The sequence below is a fragment of the Gavialis gangeticus genome, unplaced genomic scaffold (genome assembly GCF_001723915.1).
Source record: "Gavialis gangeticus isolate Ggan-Ray unplaced genomic scaffold, GavGan_comp1, whole genome shotgun sequence".
In the NCBI taxonomy this organism is placed as follows: Eukaryota; Metazoa; Chordata; order Crocodylia; family Gavialidae; genus Gavialis; species Gavialis gangeticus.
Window position 1 is genome coordinate 53,054,519 of NW_017728992.1, and position 19,764 is coordinate 53,074,282.

Genomic DNA, 19,764 nt, shown 5'->3' on the forward strand with positions numbered 1-19,764 from the left:
CAATACAGATGCAGTGTAATATGATTAATAGATCTGTAATGAATTGCGTTCTATGAAGGGATAACTCACATGCAGAGAAAAAATGTTACATTTATCAAACAAAACAAATAATATCTAGCTCTTACATAGCATTTTTCAATCACAGATTTTAGAGAATTTTATAAAAGAAGTCAGCATCATTAGATCCATTTTACAGATGATAAAGCTGAGGTGCAGAAAGGTAAAATGATTTGTCTGCATTCCCAGCCCAGTGGCAGAGCCAGGAAGAAAACTAAGGCTGCTGAAATGCTATACCCTCTCTTGTGGCTTAACAAGCAAACTGTTCTTATTGACATTATTTTTTTGGTACATTAGTACTTTGTTTTTTTGGTACAATAAAATCCCACCATGTTACTGTGGCTCAAGGTTCCTACAGTAAATTATATAACATTTGTTTGGCAGGATAGTGAATAAATGATGAAAGGAGGAATTGTACCTGTTCTACTTGTCTTTGGTACTAATACAGCCCATGTTAAAGCCGAAATATATTACTCCTAACATATTTATGCTCATAATGCCCTTAGGAAGTAAAGTAGACCTCTTATCTCTATTGTACACATGGGATACTCAGAAACTAAGTTTCCCAAGGATACACTTGAAGACTGTGGTGAGATGACGGCTTGATCCTGCGTCCCTAGATAACTGCCCATTAGTAAGTGTCATCAATAGAGTTACCAATAGCACCTACCCTTTTTATATGTATTAATTATTTTACCCAAAGGGTTAAAAAAAAGAAAAAAAGAAAAAAAGGGCTACCTTTATCTTCTCTTTTGTAGGGTATAAAAAAGGTCAGAGTTGACTCTAAAGCTATGGACAAGTTCTGTCCAAGAATACAGAGTCTAGAAGAGAGAATTCCAGTCATTTCACTTGTTCAAATACTAGGGTCCACTTTGGTGCTATTGAGTACTAAACAGATTATTGCAGAGTTGTTTTATCAATTCAAGGAAATGGAATGGAAATGTCATTTGTGACCTGTTCCTGATTTTCCATAAGTTTATATGTAAAAGAGTTGAAACAGGAAATACATAAAATTCACTGGAAAGGTTTTCTTTTAGTGCTAGGAGAGACAGTCATAGCCATAGTGTATCACACTTCAGATTTACGTAATCTGAATTGTAGTTTGTACATGTACTTCAGATTTTAGATTTGATCAGCTGTTGGCCAGAGGTCTGATATTACATTAATTAAAGGCTAAGCTGTTGTTTCAGAAAAGTGACTTAATAGCAATAACCTTATAATTAATCAACCATACACTAAAGTTCACGTTATAGTTACTGCAGCGTAATTATTAAGTGAGCAAAAATATAATTGATACATTTTGTCAATCTGTGTAGCTGCAAGGTACTTTTTCAAAGGTTATTTTTTTTTACTCAGGTAAAAAAGCTAACAGTGTTTTAGCAATTATCCTTTGACTTTACAGGCTTTACTGCTGATTCAAGTGAAAATATGTGATAGATGAATAAGAATTATAAGCATTTAAAATAGTCTAACATGCACTTTCCAGCAATAAGAAGCATTATGCTTATAGCATTAAAGGCAGTCACAAAACACACATTCAGAACAAATTTGTATGCTTAAAAAATGTCTTGAAGGTAAAAGGGAAGTTGAAATAAATGGCCCATAATAGAAGAGCAATTTTAAACCTATCATAATTATCAGTATTCATATCTGTTACATAGTAGAACTGTATATGTATTACATTTTCCCATGAGTTTTTACTGAGATTAAATTAATTCACTTTGGTAGAAGTTGCATCTTTATTTTATTATCTTATCCCTGAATAGCTGAGTGATATACAGATCCTCATGGAATATAAATATAAATATACATGTTCAAATACTTATGGTTTTGTCTCCCACACACGCTCTTTCCTTCAACACTGCAGTTAAGAAGCCTATGTGTTTTGCAATCGGCATTCCATACATAGTGAGGATATAATTCTACCGTGTGCATGTTTCTCTGATGTGCTAGTTACTTTACAGCATATACATCATACTGTGAGCCAGTGATCTCATTAGAAATCATGGAGAAGTGGGCTTGGAAGGGACCTCCAGAGGTCATTTTGTCCAACCCCTCTGCAGGATCATTCATAACCATTCATACAAACCATTATCTAAAAACTCTTTGTAAGACAGCCATGAACTCTGATGCAACTCAAGATATAACACCCTAACCCACCACAGGTAAAGCAGGGGAATGATGGCAACCAATATCCTGCTTCTATAAAAGATTGTTAATATATGTCCAAGAGATCCCAGGTAGAATAACACATCCCCCTGCCACAGAGGAACTCAAAAACCTCCACAGTCCATACCAATGTGACAATGGGGTAAAATTCCTTCCTGACCACAAACATGGTGATCGGTCTGACTTCCAGTTGAGGGGCATGACTCTCTAGCCAGGAACCTCTGGCTTTCATCCCAGCAGGAGTACTGCCACAACCCAGGCAAAAACCCCAGTGTTGGCTGCAGCCTACACCCAATGCTTCTGAGGGATGCTTAAAAACACCTCGACACATACAGGGTCTTCATAAAGTCCTTGTGCACAATCTAAGTTATTAACGCTTAAAAGTGCACAAGAACTTTATGAAGACACTGTATAGCAGAAAGTGGGGGCAGGAGCAACCAACAAAGCCCACAAGCATAGGAAATACCCATAGTAGAACATAGGCATACCTATGCCTAGATCATCCCCGACTAGTACCTATCCAAACTTTTCTTGAAAACTTCCAGTGAGGGAGAGTCTACAACTTCCCTAGGCAGTCTATTCCACTGCCTCACTGTTTTAACAGTAAAGTCTTTCCTGATATCCACTCCAGTATAAACCCACATTGCGGCAACTTCAAGTCATTGGTCCATGTCCTATTCTCTGCAGCAAGTGAGAAAAGGTGTTCTGCCTTTTCTTTATGGCAGCCCTTCAAATATTTGAAGACTGCTATAGTATCCCCTGTTACATGTCTTTTCTTCAGACTGAACATGACTGACTCCTTCAGCTTCTCTTTGTATGACTTCCATTCTAAGCCTTCTATCAACTGTGTTGCCCTCCACTGGACCCTCTCAAACTTCTCCACATCCTTTTTAAAATATGGAGCCCAGAATTGCACACAATTCTCTAGATGAGCCCTAACCAGTACTAAATGGAGCAGCACTATCACCTCTCACTTCATGCACATAATGCTTCTATTAATCCATCCCAAAACCACATTTGCATTTTCTGCAGCTGCATCACACTGCAGACCCATATTAAGACTGTGATCTACCAAGACACACAGATCCTTCTCCATTGTCCTGCCATCCAGCCAGGTGCCACCCATTTTTTATTTGTGTTTTTGATTATTCTTTCTGAGGTGTAGCACCTTACATTTGTTGGCACTGAACTTCATCCTGTTAACTTCATTCCATTTTTCCAATCTCTTGAGATCCTTCTGTTATGCTCCCATCCTTCAGTGTGTTCACAATCTTTCCCAATTTTGCTCAAGAAGCTTTTGATGTCAGCATCCAAATCATTAATAAAAAAGGTGAACAGCATCAGGCTCAGGAGGGACCCCTGTAGGACCCTAAACCTCTTGCTGTTTTGACCTGGATCCATTAATAATTACCCTTTGCTTTTGGCTATTGAGCCAGTTATCTATCCATCTCCTCATAGTTTTGCCCCAACCCACAGTTCTCTGATTTATTTATGAGAAGGTCATGTGAGACCTTGTCAAAAGCTTTGTTGAAGTCTAAATGCACTATATCCACAGCATTGCCGCAACTAGTTATTCTGTCAAAGAAGGAGATCAAGTTTATTTGACATGATTTGTTCTTCATAAATCCATGATGGCTTCTTGTGATGAGACTTTCCTCCTCCAGATGCTTGCAAATGTCCTTCCTTAGGCTATGCTCCAGTAACTTTCTAGGTATGGAGGTGAAACTAACTGATCTGTAGTTCCCTGGGTCCTCCTTTTTGCCTTTTTTAAAGACAGGCACTATGCTGGCCCTTTCCAGTCCTCTGGTACCTGGCCCATCTCCCACAACTTCATGAAAATCATTGCCAAGGGCTCTGAGAACTCCTCTGCCAGTTCTTTCAACACCCTGGGATGAAGTTCATCCAGCCCCACTGATATGAATTCATCCAGACCCATCAAAACTCTCTGCCTGTCTCTTTCATTACCTCATCCCACAGCTTGCCCCTTTCATTTAAATAATCCTTATTATGTGTCTGGTTGCAGCTTAATTTTTTTTGTGAAGACTGAGGCTAAGTAGCTGTTGAGTAGCTCTGCCTTCTTTGCATCTTCTGTTAAGAGTACCCCCTGGTTTGTTAACAGTGGACCCACAGTTTCCTTGATCCTTCTTTCTGGCCAACATATTGATAGAAGCTCTTCTTTTTGTGTTTCATCTTCCTTGCCAGGAGAACTCATTCTTTATCTTTGCCTTCTGATATTGTCCTGGCAAATTCTTGTTATTTCCTGGTAAGCTTCCTTGGTCACTGGACCATTTTTTCATTGCCTATATGCTTTCTTTTTGCATTTCAGGCATCCTAGAAACCCTTCATGCAGCCAAATTGGTTGCTTCCTATTCTTTTTGTGCTTCCATAGTATTATAATAGTTTCTTATTGGGCTTCCAACACCTCTAGAAGCTCCCAGCCCCCTTGAATGCCTTTATTCTTCAGTCTGTCTTGCCATGGAACCATGCTTATTAACCCCTGAAGTCTGGTAAAATCTGCCTTTTTGAAATCTAGCATCCTAGTTTTACCGAATTCATGCTTTCCCCATCCCACAGTCTGGAATTCTATTATATCATAATCACTTCCTCCCAAGTTGCCCATTGTCTTCACACCCTTCACTAGCCTTTCTCTATTGGTCAGGACAAGATTCAGGACAGATGATCCCCTAGTTGTGACCTCAAACTTCTGGAAAAGAAATTTGTCCTCCACAATACTTAGAAACTGGCTTGATATTTTATGTTTGGCTCTTTTGTTCTTCCAGAAAATGTCCAGCAAATTGAAGTCTCCCATCAGTACCATTTCATAACTTTTGGGTATGTTTCTCAACTGCTTGAAGAGTGCCTCATCCACCTCCACTTCCTGATCTGGTGGCCTATAATAAATGCCCACCATTATATCGGTGCTGCATCTTTCATCTTTTGTCTTCACTGAAATGCATTCTGCTTTGTTGTCTTCTTCCTCCTGAACCAGGGAACAAGTGTATGTGTTTTTGCCATACAAGGCAACACAGCCACCTTTCCTCCCAACCCTGTCCTTCTGAAGCAGAGTATAACCTAAATGTTAGGTTCTTCCTTATTCTATTGGATCATAGATTTTAACCACAAATAAACAGGATGTTTTGTTTTCAAAACATTGTCTCCAATTCCCTGCGGCTCTGTTGATTCCAATAGCAGGTGGTAGAAACAACCTGAGATCAAAAGAGCATAAGAAGACAATGGCTGTGCTCTGCTGCACTGCCCCATGCAGGCTGAATAGATCTCCATTGAAAGCTGGCGATGAGAGTTGATAGTTTGTCAATATATAATTTACATCTTCAATTCAATTTTAAAAAGACAATTCAGAAATAAAGAAATAACTGCCAAATCTAGTTTACTAATGATCGCAATGTTAGACCTTAATGCTAATAATACATCGTACAGAAGAAAAAATGGGACAATGAAATGGATGAAATGACATGAAAACCGTGTCACTTTAAATGACTTTCTTTTAAGCAGAACCATGTCATACTATCTGTAACATATCAGGCCATATGATGCTGAATTATCAGCTAATTTTGTTAGGATGCATCTGGTTCAATGGTAACCAATGGGAAAGCCTTCATTAACTGCAGTGCACAGATTTGGCCCTTAAACTTGGCAGGTTAACACACAGCAAAGTGTATCTGTTACATAATCCATCTTGCTACATAATCTTGATCAAGAATTAAACTGGTGGGCCTTGTGCAAGGAAGTCTGGGGAAGAGGGTGAGAAAATAATGAGCCATATTCTTCACTGCAGTAAACTGACAATGGACATGCATCAATTTGCAAAAGCAGATAATTTGACCCAATCTCTCTCCAAGACATGAGGAGAGAGTGCATCCCAATGGGGCTTTTTTCCAGCTTTCCCTGCACAATTTTGAAAGACACTCTAACCATGGATCCATCACTTTAACCATTCATTCATCTAACCATAGATCCATCAGGCTATATCCTGATCCTAACTTCTCTTTGGGTTTGCACAGAAGCTCCCCATCACTTCTATGTCTGCTGCATCAAGCCCTCTTAAAAAGTGTTCAGGGAGGAGGATTCAGGTACTGAGGTACAGAAGGTCATACCAGCTCCTTTGCAAATGAGTATATTTAAATCTGAATGAAGATACAGAGACAGCATCCATCCTTAGTTCCATGTACACAACACCACTGAAATTAACTATGTTACTTATATGCCACATGGAAAAATTTGGCCCAGGGTACTCAAAGGCACATTTCACATATAAAAAGGTTATGCTACATTAGGAATGATGCATGAGATAATTTGTTTATTTCCCCAGGAAGCGTATAGAAGCAATAAATGTGTAGATTATTCTCGGGTTGTTTTTTCATGTCATTATCAGATTCAACAACTGTATACAAAAAAGTACACAGTCCTCCACTTTATAAAAGCACAGTTTGCTCAAACAATTGGAAAATATTCAGTATTCTTAAGATTAAATATCTGAATATTGCTTCTGAAGGAACAGCTGTCAGCTTAAATCTAAAGTCTAGTTTGTTTACTGGCTGTATTTTATATCTGTTAGAAAATGACACCAAATGGCAATAAAATCATTGTAAGTATTCTACTGGGGAATATAAATGCCCTTTGGTTACAGTATACATATCTTTATACATAATTCCAGTATATTTTCCCTAGAATTATGTTAAATATGTAAAAAGCCTTTTCTCATAAAGGTAAAAATGTTAGATGTTTCCAAGCTGTAATTTAGCATTAGTGTCAAGATTGCTTCAGAAAATAAGCTACGGTTCCTGTTTCATTCTTTTTAAGTGTCACTCAGCATACCATATCTGATCTTGTATTCAAAATAAACTTATGTGATTTTATTCACTTTTCCAGAAGTGCAAGAGAGTTTAAGCATAATTTATAGCATATGGATGGATGTAAATAGCTTAAACTAAATAACTGGTTAGTTACCTAAACTGTCTTATCCCATTACTTCTAGGTATATTTCAAGTAATTAGGGAAAATTCATCTCTTTTATCCAGAATGTTTAAATTGGATGGATCCTCGACATTTGTTTAGGTTTATTTGATAGATAAAATCATACTATAAAAAAGATTATCTACAATGTTGGGGTTTACTAGGCCTATAATAAGAAACTGATATTTTACTGAGTTAAAGTGATTTATCTTTGCCCTTTTAATAAGAAATCAACTCCAGTCAGCAGAAGTCAAGATAAAAATCACTGAGTTGGTGTCAGCACAGTATAGACTGCAAACACCAGCATTAACTTTTTTGTGCATGGTTTCCAAATACATTTAAAATGCTAAAACTCAATAATTTTCCATACATTACAATAACAAAAGATTAATGAATGAGGAAAGGCATGAAAAATGATTTATTTTTGGAAGGTCATTCCATGGGTAGCTAGCATCTAAATTGAGTACTATAAAGCAGAAATATATTATAGGTAAAAATGGAAATGGGTTTTATTGCAAGTGAATTCTTTGAGTTTTACAATGCTTCTGATAAAAGGATTGCACTCACAAGTTTAACCTCTATAATTTTTATGCTGTGCATTTAAAAAAAACTTTTTACTTAACATTTGTGAGGCAATTTATTCATGTCACCTTGCACTTAATGTGCCTTTTAAAACAGTTATTTTTGCCTGGTTCTCATAAAGCTTATAAAACTACTTTTCATGCTGGACATGAAATTTCTAGACATCAGAAAAAAGTTTGTATTTTAAATGGAATATCGTATCTAGAATAATGCAAGTTGTCAATTTATTACCCAGACATTTATTCTGAACTAGCACAAATGCTGATTCAACAAAACACTTAAGCAAATAGTTCTATTAAACTGAACAAGGCTTAGGCACTTGCTTAAAGTACACACTTAAGTGCTTGGTTGAACTGAGGTTGGGGACAATAGTGCTCCTACTGAAGTAAAAAAGAGCCGGATTAGTTTGATAATATAATGAAGTCATTACAAGTAGCTAAGAAGTTTCTAATAAGATTATGCAAAATCACTTTCATATAGGCCAAGACATTCTGTCAGATATGCAAACATAACTGCAGCTGAAATCATTGGGAAGAGAATATGTGTATCTATTTGAGGACAGAATTTGGCTTGGAAAATTAAATACATCATCCCATGACTGAGCTTAGATCAGTATATGTAATAATTAATATTAATTAAGACTCAATGTTAACTAAGTCATGAAGTCTGGGGAAAATACAACTACATGAGCATTTTTATTTTGTTATATTCAGAACTACTTGATTCTAAACAAAAGATTAATACCAATGAACAGATACATTATGGTATTTACATTTCCACCTATGTTGGTTTGAGGCAGATAAAATTGGCCTAGCTCCCAAGCAGAAGTTTTTCCTTAGTTCTTTACTGTGTTCAGACATTGGCCAAGAGAAGTACCACAGTACTTCTCTGCACTGTGAGAAGTACTGTTGGCTGCTGACAGATGTGGAAAAAACAAAACAAAACAGCACTTTATCGGAAGCGGAAGCAAGTTAGTTTGACCCAGCTCTCCAGCATCTGTATAGATCAGGAGCTTCATCAGGGCTTTTAGGCACTTTTATCTAACAGCTGATTCAATCAGCTGTTAGATGAAAGAACCAAAAAGTCCCTCTGAATTGTACAGTCTATGCAGACATTGAGTGAGCTGGGTCAATCTAACAAAATGCTTCTTTTTGGCATGTGCTGTGCTTAGTGTGGGGGCATGCTGAGCTTAAAGGAAAGTGCTGGGTTTGTTTTTCATATTTAAGCAGCTGTTATGAGATAATGAGCATTCCTGATATGCAGAATCAGGCCCTTTGTCATTTAAGCAGCTCGCTGGAAAAATGTTCTTATTATAAAGATGCTTGTGTATCTGAAGATAGAGGGGAGTGCTGTCTATATTGAAGGTATGGCATATATACAAAAGTGTGTATACCTTCATGTGTATATATATATACACACACATATATACCTCTCTCTTTACAGGCAGTCCTTGACTTAGGACTTTTTGAGTGGTGATGAATATCTCTTATGAAGTTTATAAGTTGACACCCCATTTTGATGTTCCAACATGGGTTTCATCTTTACGACAGTTGATACGGAGTGCAGCTGGCAAGTGGTGGAAGGGGAGGGGGGAGGGAAGGGAGGGGACATGGGGGCACAGATCAACAACCCCCACCCCCCCGTGTTGAGGGAGGAACTGGGGCTGGGGCTGGAGCAAGCACTGCCCAGCCAGGTCCAGGCTGGGCAGTGCGGGGAGATGGGGTGGTGACTTCCACTGCTATGCACTGCTCATCTGGCAGCTCAACCAGCATTTCCTGTCGCTGCTCCCGCTGCTGGTCTGGGAGGGCATGGGGGAGTGTGTGCTTCCAGATCTGCATGGGGTGGGCTGGGCTGGGTTGGGGCTGCACTGGGCTGTGCTCTGGGTGAGCAGCGGGGGCTACGGCAACTTTTTGGGTAGGTTCAGCCCCCCTGCTCCACTACCCCCCCCCATCCTGAACCAGGGGCACATGCCCGCACCATGCCTTCAAAGCCACGGTTCATCTGCGGGTCACAGGGAGGAAGGGGTACAGCTCCCACTGCTGCGCGCCATTTGTCTGGAGGCAGCTCAGTGGCTCCACCCCGTGTCCATCCTACCCTGGCTGGGTGAGGGGCAGGAGGGTATGGGGGAGGTGTACCCCTGGATCAGGGTGGGGCAGGAAGCGGATTGGGAGTTATGGGGGGCTGTAGCCACCCAAAAATTCACTGTAGCCCCTTCCACCTTCCTAGAGCACAGACTGGTGCAGCCCCAGCCCAGCCCACCCCACCCCACAGTGATCCGAGGGCACATGCCCTGCCCCCCCATGCCCTCCCCCCCAGGCAAACTCTGGCTGGGGTTTGAGGCCAGGAGGGGGGTTAAACACCCCTTCCCCCATTCAAATTTACTGCTGACTGTGACTGTGGACTACATATCCCAGAGGCACCTGGAAGCAGGAAGAGGAAGTGATGAGCAACCCTGCAGAGTCCTGCTGCTGTAATTCTGGATTGCAAATCCCAGCAACCTCAGGGGCAGTCTGAAGAGGAAGTGAACACACAGCCAGAGAGCCATGCTCTAGTGTCCCCCCAGCTTCTGGCCTGAGCCTCTGCAGCCATGTTTTTGCATTTCCTGAATCAAAAGTAAATGTCTGTTCACTTCTGTTTCAATTTAATATGTGAGGGTTAGAGTAACCTGCAAAGACTGAATCAACTCAGCCTTTGGCTTTTTGACCATCTGTACTTAGCTGCTGAAAGCACTGTGGGCCACTCCTTTTGGCAAGCATGCCACATATTATCCCTGCATCCTCTCCAGGTGCCACTCAGGTCCCCTTCCCCTGCCCAATCTGCTGTTGTACTTTCTTCCCTGTGCTCCCTGCCTGATTTGCAGTATGTTGGGCAGTGGATGAGTGTGTGTGGGGAGGCGGGGGGAGCAATCAGTCTCTTGCAAGATGGAACTCTGCCAGCCTGCAAGGGAAAAGCCAGTTTCCCACATTTTTCTCCTTTAAAGGACAATTCATTTTTAAAGTTTATTTGATGCCCTTTTATATGTTCCTGCAACCCACTTTTGGGTCATGACCCATAGGTTGAGAAATGCTGGTTTAGAGCTCTCACTAGCTGGCAAAGCATGACCTCTCTTTCCTAGCTCTAGCACAAATACCTTGCCCTGACTCCAGCTTTTGTTTCCTAACTTCACCAGGTGGTAAGAGGACTGGAAATTGGCTGTGTCCCTGAATAGCTAGCCACACCTGCTATGACTGAGAACTGCCATAAGATAGATCAGCCAAGCAGAACATCTTAATGGTTGGTGGAAGCACTGGGGTTACCTTCTGGATTTCAGGAAAAGATTTCTGCAGCTATGATTAATCCCTTAGTTTAAAAATAATCATCATATGTCAATACATGTCTCGAGGGGTTCTCTACTCAAAGGATCTTCTCAGACTCTGCTCTTGAATTTTCCTTACCTTGGATGAGTGTGCAGAAGAAGAGAAAAGGTACAAACCACTCCACAGAATATGATGCCTTTGTACAGAAGTCAGATGCCATTACATCTGAAGTTATATTTATTTGTGTCTCTACAAGAAAGCTAGCCTTTCCAAAGAAGACAAGGATGAAAGGAGCCTTTGTGGCAGAAGAAGGAAGAGGTCAGCACTGCCCATCCATGCAAGCAAACAAATCCCAACCTTAACTGAGGTAAGAAGGGAGATTTTCCAGCTGCCACTGCTGCCTCTAATGGAGAAAGGAAGACTATGATCATTAAGAGAAACCTGCTGTCACTCCTGAAGGGGAAAAAGGAGCCTACCTCTTTGCTTCCTGCTGTCACTGCAGTTACAGAGGCAATCTGGGAATGGAGAGCCTATTTAACAGGAGAGATTAAGGGCTTATCTACACCATGTCAGAAGTGACACTGGGGAGGATGAGAGTGAGCATGGTCTCTGGTAGGTGAGATACTGGGTGCTGAGGACGAGAACAGAACAACTTCACTAGTGAACTCCTGGTTTTGGAGTGTATCAGCAGATTTGGGGGGTGAGGTATATTCAGTCCTATTCTCCCTGGGACCTGCCACTGTTGCAAAAAAGATGTACCCTCAAAGAATTGAGATTAGTAGTTTGGCAAAGTGAAGTCTGAGAGGGAACATGATGTTTATTTGCTCCCATCAGGGAAGTAAACATCAGAGAAGGAAAGCAGATATTTAAATGATGGACAAGATTGGCATAAGAATAAATATGTATAAAGTATCCATGAATAAATTCAAGCTGGAAAACAGAAGGAGATTTCTAACCATTTGAGTGAGATTCCCAAAAAATACCTTTCAGTGGGAATAGTGGAAAGGAGAAACCTAACTTGTTTCAAGAGACTGAATTTGAAAAATGTATTAAAACTTAATAAAACACATACCATACTATGCTTCCTGCTATAGAAAGGGACTAAATTCAGTGTCCCAGGAAGTTCATTCCAGTCCCTATACTCTGAAAAGCTATAGGACATAGTAGAAAATGGGAGCATCTACATGTTGCCCCTATGGCGCACTATGGTGACATAGCAATCACATGGGTCTACATGTGATTGCCACTCTGCCAGCTATGTCACCATAGTGGCACTCTCCCTTGGTACAGTGCACCGCTACAGTGACATAGCAGCGAATTCTGACTGTGTGCTATACACAGCACAGTCACCACCTGTACTGCACCATGCTTTAGGAAGTACTAAAGCATGGTGCCATAGCAATGTCACCATACAGCGACACATAGGCATGCCCAATGAGGTGTTTTCTACAGGGACTTTAAAAAATTTTGGGGCAGTGGTTGCAGCAGGGGGAGGTGGGTGAGGAAGGAGGGAAGGGAAGGTACAGACAGTGGGAGTTCTTTGTATGTCGCTGAATGCCTGTATAGGGCTTGCCACAATTTGATCTACAGTTTCAAAATTTCACAAATGTATAGAAGATTTCTAACTTGGGGACTGAAGAAAAAAAAGCACTGTGGCCTTTAAAATTTAAAAATGAATAGAATTTCCTTTGTCAGCTACCTCTAAGATCTAGATATAAGTGCAATTATATTTATTATTCAGTAAAGGATTTTTTCAAATAATATTTTAGATGTGTAGCTATAAAACCTGTAGAGTAAGCTTAGACACATTAAACTGGAGATGTGGCTCTACTGACAATACTGGTCTTAGCCATGTTATTGGTAAGAAGGAACTGTAAGTTCATAGATTTGTGTAGGGATCTGTACTCTTAAGGAGCATTGTCATGTGTTAATTAGAGCCAGTTATTCTAGGACACGGCTCATGTTATGAAATGCTGAACAGTTAAAGTTCAGCAACTGAATGAAGCAGGTCTCTGTCAGGCTAGGCTCTGAGAGACTGTTGAACAATACACCTGGGAAGAGAAAACTGCATTATATAGAAAATCATGTTCTCACATTCCTCTTATTAATATAAAAAGCGATTAGTGAATTCAAGCACTGCATTCAGATTGTTTATTGTAGTTGAACCCCCTTAGTTTCATATCCTTGTTGATCTTCAGTGAAACTGCACACCTGAAAGGCTGAGAAACAGTTCTAAAAGCGTATCTAGCAGTGGTATGAGAAGCAAAAATGTGAATCAGGCTACTATAGAGTCAGACCACTGACCTCCAAAAGTGGAGATAGAGAAAGTGCAAAGATTTGTACAGAGAACCTCTGTTATCTAGCACATGCAGACATGGATATGGCTTTGTAAATTTCTTCATTTAAATCATCAAGTTCAACATTATGTAGACTACATTCATTCTCTTGTTTTCTTTGGCTGGCTGCAAGATCTTTTTGCCTAAAGATCATGGGTGCCTGGGACAGAATTACATTTGGAATTCTAATGGACCAGTTGCCCATTTCCTTTAGCTTTCATTTTCTTTAAAACCCCAAACATTAAAAATAAAATATTTTAATGCAGAAAACATCCTTCAAATAGAGATCAGAGGAGTAGATTTGAAAGTGTTTGAAAGTGAGAGAGATCTCCTTCAAATAGAGATCATCTGAAACAGTGACTTTTCCCATTTTGTAAAGATACTTCTCAGTCAAGATGCCTGAACTGAGTAGCTCCAGACCTTGCAGCTTAGTCTCATTTATACTACTTTAAATGGAGAGCAGACTCTCCATGGAAACATTCTCATTTCTTAGATGGGTAGGTAAGGCAGCATTCTTTCCCTCTTTAATTTGCCTTATATTTCAGTTTCTGAGTTCTTTTAAAGATCTTTTTATTGACTGTTGTATGACGTAACCCATCTAGAGAAAGTCCATGCCAAGTACAATATTTATTCTCTTACTGAGTTATAATTATTGCTTGAGATACCTACATTGTGAATGACACTAATGTACCTAGCACCCACAATTTTTTCCTCTATGTATATGAAGTCTATAAGCCCATGTATTTTTCATGTAAACATGTAATAAAACACTATTAAGATTTCTCACTCTGTTTGGTGAGGGCACAGGCTGGACACTCCTTGTTTCAATCCTGACTTATTATATGTTTGTTTCTATAAATTCTATATGTAACCAAGTATTTGGACCTACCTCTACAATAGCCCCATCTGATAGTCTGAGGAAATGTCTGTAGAGCTCCTGGAAGCCACTGAGGTGAACAGTGAAGATAGAAACATGAACTGTGATATCTCTTGACGTAGGTCTGGATTTGAAGATTTCATCCTGGTGCTGGAGGTCACAGCTGGAGACACCAGATTTGCTGACACAGTCCTTCCAGATGTAATCATACACTGCCACCTAGTGAGACAGACCCCCCCGCAAAAAAAGCACCCCCCACCAGAAATATATTTAATTAACTTCTGGGAAAAGCTTAACCGATTTAAATATGATTTTACAATAAATCTACAAAGTCTGTGCCATATGCAGTACTTGCACACACTTCTACTACATATTTTTTTTATGACAGAGATCTAAATAGAGAGGATAGACAAATCCCTGGTGTGTATTTCATAAAGTTAATTCTGCACAGATGAAGCTGTAATTGACTACCATATTAACCAAAAGTAGGGAGATCAAGCAGGGGAGGTTAAACAATAAAATGGCAATGCTGATTAAAAAAATGCTTAGTGAGAGTTTTGTGAATGAGTATTTGTATTTCTCTGTCTTTAAGAACCCTTTTCTCGTTTACTCACTAGCACTTTCAGTCTGTGATCCCTGTATAGCATTAATGTAACCTTGTGCTGCCAACTGAATAGTAGATGAGGCAGAGGAAGGACGGTGTGTGTTGTTACAGAGCAAGGTTATTGACATAGTTACATATTTTCTTGCTGTGGCTATAAACATATTTGCTTGGGTAGACTCTGTGCTTTCTAGTCTGAGCCAAAATTCCCACAACCATTTTCATGTCATTTCTGCTAACAGGCTGTACAAAATTCAGGAACACAGCTGGAACACAAAATGCAGTTTAAGAGTCTCTTACCTTTAACCAAAACTGATGTTGAGCAATATTATTTTTATAGTACTTTTCAAAAAGGAATTTTTTAAACCCTTTACTTCTGCAGAAACATTTCAGTGAAGAGGTTTTTCCTGTGCGATGCCTGGAGTTGCATGTCTTGAGCCTTGTCTGCACTTAAAAAGGTTTGCCGGCATTTTATCTCAGTATAGTATATTGGCTAACTCTTCTAGTGGAGATGTAGCCAGTACTATCAAAAACTTTCTTTGGTATGAGGTATAGGTCAGATTCCATCACGTGAATGAAGTACACTCTATTGGTAAAAGGATGTTTTTCGCTTCTACAGCTGTAACTATGCTGGGACTTTTGCTAAGAGAGATAGAAGAATGATTTTTTTTTCTGCCCTCATGCTCCTAACCAGTGTAGCTATGCTGACAGGGTTTTTTAAGGGTAGACCAGCCTCACGTTTCAGGTAGCTTATGAACAGAACTCCACCTTCTTGCACATTTTGCTTCTTTTCATAGCAAAAAGGAGTCACCAAATCTTAAAAAGGTACCAAAATTGCAATAAGTAAATTGTCTCCAAAACTAGGAAACATTTAAGTGGGCATCAGATAGCAGAATGAAGAAACTCGTTTCTTCCCCCCTTTTTTTTTTTAAATCCAAGCTGATTCATTTATTTTTACACACTGGGTGTATCTACATGTTCATTAATGCACCTTTGCTACTGTGCATTAAGTCTACTACCTCTAATATGAGGTACTAAAGGCACAGTAGCTACACTAATGTGCAGTAGCAAAGACAAACTTTTTTTTGGTGATGCTTAATGCTCAGTCCATGCCTTTTATGCAGCAACTGGATGCTATCCTCAAGCCCCAGGCCACAGCCATGCTGTGTACTGCAGTATGGGTGACCTGCCCGAGCCTCTGCTATGGCTTGGCCCATGTGGTGATGTGTCCTTGGGGGAGGGCCCCTCGGCCTGCCAGCAGCCCATTCTGCCAAGCTCCCCACCCCCAGTGTCCTCCAGCAGCTCTGGGAGGCCAGGTCAGAGTCTGCCCTGCCAGCTCCATGGCCTCAGCCCTGGCCACAAGGCTCAGCCGGCCATGTCATTGCCAGCTGCCCCCAGCACTAACACCTCCCCAGACTGGGCCCCTGCCCAGGCAGCCACATGCTGCATCCCTCTGACCCAGGACATGGCTGGGAGCTGCACTCCATCACTACCAGCAGGGACCAACCTGAGCTCCTAGGCGCACCAGCCCCACCCATGGGGTGAGCCCACCTGACCCCTGACCCTTCTTCCCTCCTCGCCTGGCCCACCCATGCTCCCCTTGCCCCCAGGCTCCCCCTCCACAGCACACAGGGAGATGGGAGACAGTGCAAAAGTTTATTGAGTGGCCTGTGCCACCATAGCAAGGTGGGCATAGACTTCTCATATGCCAAGGATGCATTGATGCTGGCAGCAATGTCGTCCTAAGCAGCGGGGGTATGGCTGTCCAGTGCAGCCAAAGGTAGCCCTCTGGGGAGTGCCAAAGGCTGTGGGGCAGCAAGGGATTGCCACCGCACCAATGAAGCTCAGGGTCCCATGCCAAGTGTGCAGGTGAACCTGGGGCACCATGGCCATCAGCAGCAGCAACAGGGCATAGTAGGTCAGGCACCCCTCAGTCTGCCCAAATAGCTCCTCATGCTGTACCCAGGACACTTGTAGCAGGGGCACATGCACCAGGGGAAGGAGTGGGTGGGGAGGGCAAACTGCTTCTGGATCATATGAATGTGTAGATGCACCCTGTAAAACAGGTATTAGATTCTGCTGGGAGGGGTGGCACAGGCAGGAGCAGAGAGAAAAAGCTGAAGTACTGTCAATGTGGGAGGGAAGGTTAGAACCCAGACAAGGTCACCCCTCTCTCAAAGACTCAGAGCTTTGCAACAGAGCATGCCATAGCCACTGCATGTTCAAAGGCCCATATGACCTTACCTCTCCTTCCAGCCTTATGAATTTAGGGAAACGCCACCCAGAAACTCAGCATACAGCACAGACAAGTAGATACAGCAAGGACCTTTAGATGCTGCTAATGCTATCCTGACCAGCAAGCTTTTACAGCTCTTAATTTAGACATTCTTGTCTCTCTGCTTGCTTCACTTCCCTCTGTCTTCATTCTTCCTGCATCTGCTCTCCATGTGCCCCTTTCTTCCCTCCTCTTCTTCTTTTTCCTTTCCTCCTTATCCTCCCTCCTTCCACTCCCTCCTTCCACTCCCTTTGTCACTGTTTAGCTAATCTCTTTCCAACAAAACCCAACTTCAAAAAAAAAAAAAGAAAGATCATTTGTTTGCAAACCAACATATTATTCACTCTGTTCTACATTACACCCTTTCCCCAAATCCTTGTCTGTCTTGTCTAGGACCATCTCCTACTCCTTATTCATATAATGAACAGCACAATGGGATCTTGTTGCAGCTTGGGTCCTATGATACAAAGCAATAATAATTTCATGTTTTAAATTGGAGTAAAAGAAAAGTGAAAACTGTGCAGAGCAAATGTCAAAAAGCAATGTTACCAGAACGGAGGAACTTGTTTTAAACACTCAAATTCACCCAAGCAAACCTAAAAAAGAAATGCTGTGCTTGGGATGTCCTCCTTTTCCCCCCCAAAACTCAGACAGAAAAATAATTGACAGGGCGCCACTGAGATGGATGATACAGCACTGATTTACAATGCAGGATCTAGCTCAAAGAATGACAAAGTAGTCAAAGAAAAGGCTAAATTCAAGATACACATGATCCACTTTGAAGTCACTAGTAGTTGTATTAATGTATCTAAGAGCACATATAGACTTAATTTTATGGTGTTTATTAAGCCTGTGTGAAGCTGCTAGTATTTGTTTCAGATTCAGATTCACTCGATTCGGGGGACATTGATTTGATTCAGTGATTTGAATCACTGTCCCAAATCAATTCAACTAAATCTGATTTGGAGATTCCATCAACGCTGAATCAACCAAATCTCTGAATCAAACAGGCCCCATCCGCAACCTGCTCTCCCAGCCTCTTCAATGGCTACTCTGCCAGCGTCCTGGCACTTTAAAAAAAAAAAGGCTCTAACTCACCAGATGCTGCTAGGCAAGGGTGCAATCCCCACTTCCCCCACTGCCCCACACTGCATGGGGGGGTGTTCTGCCATGAGCTCCAAGAAGCCCTGATGGCTGCTGCAGCAGCCGGTGAGTGCAGGGCTTTTTTTTGTTTAAAGAGCCTGGAGCCAGAGCCAGGTGGGGCAACTATCAATAGGGCTGGGAGAGCGGGTGGGGGATGGGGGCTCATGGCAGAGCCCCAAACACACTGCAGGTGAGTCAGGGGCAGCAGGGATTGCCCCCAGCCTGGCAGGAGCCTGTGAGTGAGAAGCGTAATTTTTTTTAAGAACCTAGAGGTGGGGCTAGGTGAGGCAGCCATTGATGGGCCTGGGAGACTGGGTGCAATCAGGGGGCACTCAGAGGGGCTGAGGGAATAGGCAGGGGATGGGGCCTGGCAGAGGCCCCCCTATGGTCCTCTATCTCCTCCCCCTACTTACACAGAGTCTGGGTCCTGCTCCCTGCAGCAGTGAGTGGGGACTGCCTGAATCTCTAAATGTCCCCGAAGCTCTCCGAATCTTTTCCGAATTGATTTGGAGAGCTTTGAATCAATTCGGGCCTTTTTATTGGTCTCCTGATTCGATTTGGATTCAGAGATTCAGCCACAGAAATCAGGCTGAATCTCTTCCAAATCAAATCAGCACCAAAGCTTCACATAGCCTTAGTGTTTCCTGTGTAAAGCTAAGAACTAAGTTAGAGGAAAGAGAGCCAGTATTGCAGTTCAGAGACTGAGGTGTTTCTGGAGTTGAACGTACCAAATCTTACACACCCTGAGAAGTGCCTCCTCCTTGGCAATGTTTCAAAGTAGTTGGCAGACTAATGCCCACTCAGCACTGAAACTTTCACAATGCATTTCTGTTAAGCTAAGTTGCTAGATAATTACTGTTGCCTACATAACCTGAAGTTAGTTCCAGAAGTAAACTCTACTGTCATCGGAAATCTTTATCATATGATTAATCAAAAATGTCCATTTATTTCTACAAGAGCACAGTATGAGTTAATAAATTCACCGAGACAGGCAAGTCAAGAAACTGTGCATATAGGACATGTCAGAAGAACAGAAGCTGGCTATGATCTAGATTCACAAGGGCTGACAAGAAACCACAAAATGCCAGAGCAATGTACAGTAATCCTTAAGTGAAATTCATTTTTCAGCAGAGAAACAAATTAAGGATGGTAATTCAATGATAAAAGAGGCAGGCCAGAACAGGTTCAAATGCTGAATAGTTCACAACATAATTAAAGCAGGATTATGAGGCTGTTAATCGTTTTATAATAGTTCAGCTTGAAATTAGGTCTGATGTGAATGCCCTTATAGTTGATTTGTTTGTATTATTATAATTACAAAGTGTTACATAGATTTAGTGCAGTAATACAATTTTTACTTATATTTAGCATGTTGCTTTTTCTTTCTTCGCTGCTTCTTTTTGTGCAAGTAGGCAAGGGGAAGAAGTGGAAGGAAGCGTCATAAATTTAGGTCA